We start from the raw sequence: 3,097 nt of genomic DNA, 5'->3' as shown, positions 1-3,097 counted from the left end.
AATGATAAAAGCCCTATTCTAATAATCCAAAATCTTTGCTGTATGTGACTCTGTTCCTGATGCTTATTCAGTCTTTTCAAACCATAGTTTGTGCCTTTACGTATGCCTTGTAATTTTTGTTGAAAGGTGTAAATGATATACTAGGTGAAAAAATTGCTGTAAATAGGCCTTTAATGATGTGGTGAGGTTTGAGGGAGAGGAGAAACATTCTGTAGTCCTATGATTATGTCTCAGTTATTTGATGTGCCTGTGCCCCTGGACTGTGACTTTCACTGGTGTCTCCTCGTCCTTATCCCGCTTAGGTAGGACAGAATGGCTGGGGGTAGGTGTCTCCCTTTCTCCGTGTGCAAGGCTCCAGGGACCTGGAGGTGGATATAGCTTTCCCCCAGGTTGGTTACGCTATGATATAACCTCAGTAGGTTAAGCTTTAGTAAAACTGTTTTTCCTGAAACCTTTTTAAGAGGAACAGAATGCACCAGCATATTTCAAAATATTTTCTTTCCCCTGCCAGAAGCAGAAGGGAATTTTTCTTCTATTTGCTGTGAGGACCTGGTCAAGCTCCTGGAGGTAAAACTCACAAAAGTGTCGCCCTCCCCATGGCTGGGTTACTACTGGAGTTTTTAATTCTCAGGCTTGAAACTTCAGCCACTTGTCAGTTACAGTTCAGATTTTTTTTTAACCTCTGGCACTGGTGCCTGCAGAGGTTTTATTCTGGAAAGTTGTGAATCTCTTTGTTGGTCTCTTTCTCTCTAATTTTTGGGGTGGCAGTTTGCCTTCTGACTTCATTTCTCTGAAGGATCTAAGGACAGTTGTTGATTTTTTTTTTCTCAGTTTTTTACTTGCCGTCAGGACAATGCAGAGCCTTCTAATCTCCTTTACATGCCAGACCAGAAATCAGAAGTCTTTTTTGTATTTTATTGTTTATTCCCTGTTTGTCTCCTTAACTATACTATAAGCTTTGCAAGGACAGAAACCTTCTCTGTCTTACTCATTTTATATCTTCAGCAGCTGGCACTGTGCCTGCACATGGTACATACATAGTATATGTTCAGTGGAAAAAAGGAAACACTAGGAGTTGGGAGACCTGGACCGGGCGACGTTGGCTAGATCCCTTCCTCTCTCCCAGTCACAGCTGCCTCACAACTTGATGTTATTTTTCTTTGTTGCTCTATTATCTTTCTCCCTGCACTAGTGTGTGAGCTCCATAAAATCAGGAACCTCATCTGCTGGAAATCCCAGAACACAGGACAGTCTCTGTATTTACTGTGTTAAATTAACAAATAAATAATTGAGTGGCTGAATCTACAAAAGGAGGGGGCTGGCCTTGGTAATTCGATGGCAGAGGTTTCTGGTAATTTTCCCCTGCTCATTCCACAATACAGTGCCTGTCTGGGCTAGTTTTAAGTGCTCCTAAGACAGCATAATGTCCTTCTAAGAGAGGAACCTAAATAAGTCTCGTGGGTTCAAATGATCAGAAGTGCATGGAAAAACAACTTCCCAAACATTGGAACTCAGCAGCTTCCACTCAAGTTATCAGGAGAACAGGGGCTGTGCTCTAACATGCGTGTGGGACAACAATTTGATGCTTGAAGTTCAGCCCTTCAAAACCACACAGACTTATGTAATGTGATCCAATTCCTTGCTTTTGCAAGGAAGGGGGTGCACAGCTGGGAGGAGAGTGTAGTTATTTACCAGCTTCTTCCTAAGGGCAAAAAACAGAATGTTCAGTATTCATGGGAGAGGCAGGAGTTGTGTTCTGCCTGAGTAATTCTTGCTCACTGGATGGGCAAGGTCAGGTGACAAACTTCTATAACTCTCCCTGGCACAGAATGGGCCCTGCCTAGAGGCAAGAAAAATGTTTTCTTTAAGTCCTAGTCTCCTTAGCACTATGTAACAATGCCCTGGTGTCCCATTTCCCAGGCTTCTTTGGGGAAAATTGGAGATGATCAAGTTGTCAGACATTCAAAGCAAAGTAGAGGCAGACGAGTTCAATTGGGAGCCCCCAAGACTGAAGTTCTAAAACCCTCCCTGACTTTCACTTTTGTTTGTTTTGCCTTGCCTTTGCCTGCCCTTCCTTTCTCTCTCTCCGCTCTCTCTTTCTCTCTCTCAAAAAGCAGCTATACTTCCATTTTATTGTGACAAATGAAAACAAAACACATTGGTTACAAGAGTATTAAAATATAAAATGGTGATAAATGTCACCTGAAAATTTACAAGACTTATATACAGAAAACGAGAAAACATTACAGACAAATTAAAAAATTTCCAGAAACATTTTAAAAGATAACAATTTTCTATGAAAATCCAAAAGACTTGAAAACATTAAGACAATTTTCAAAAGGAAGAAAACACTTTGGAAGGCTAACATGACATTTTTTCCAGAATTAATATAAATTTAGAATATCTTATTTATTCTCTCAGCTTCTCACATCCATCCATCTCTTTCTTTCTTTCTTTCTTTCTTTCTTTCTTTCTTTCTTTCTTTCCAGACAGGGTCTGGCTATGTGGCTGAGACGAGCCATGAACTTTCTAGGTATGTAGCCCAGGGTCTAGAACTTGAGATCCTCCTGCCTCAGCCTCCTGAGGGCTGGGGTTATAGGTGTGTACTACTGTGTCTGGCTTTTTTGCTAGTATACTGTTATGTTTGTGTCTAGATGTACCCCCAAAGCCTCATGGAGTCACGGGTGGGGGGGAGCTTTTCAGAAATAGCTGAATCTAGAGTGTGTGGTAGGATTAAGGGTATGAGTGCTACACTCACCCTAGGGAGAGTAGCTTGCATACAATATAAGGGACAGAAAGAGGTTTGCTCCTCCTTCCCTTGTTGCTTTTACTATCTTGTGGGTGCCATGAACTGTTCTCCTATATGAGGGCCCTCTGCTGAGCCACCCTGCCTCAGTGCCAGCCAATTATGGACTGAAATCTCTACAAACTGTGAGACAAATAAACCTTTCCCCTTTTAACTTTGGGCCTCAGGTATTTTATCTCAGCAAGGAGAGAAAAGTAGGCCAGGGATGTAGCTCAGAGGCCTAAGTGCTTGCCTGGCAAGCCTGAGGTCATGAGTTCTATTTATAAAACCAGGACAAGAAATTGATGTCCT

Source organism: Chinchilla lanigera, unplaced genomic scaffold (genome assembly GCF_000276665.1).
Source record: "Chinchilla lanigera isolate Chin_1 unplaced genomic scaffold, ChiLan1.0 scaffold00089, whole genome shotgun sequence".
Lineage (NCBI taxonomy): Eukaryota > Metazoa > Chordata > Mammalia > Rodentia > Chinchillidae > Chinchilla > Chinchilla lanigera.
The sequence above is the reverse complement of the archived record's forward strand: the minus strand, read 5'-3'. Positions refer to the sequence as shown.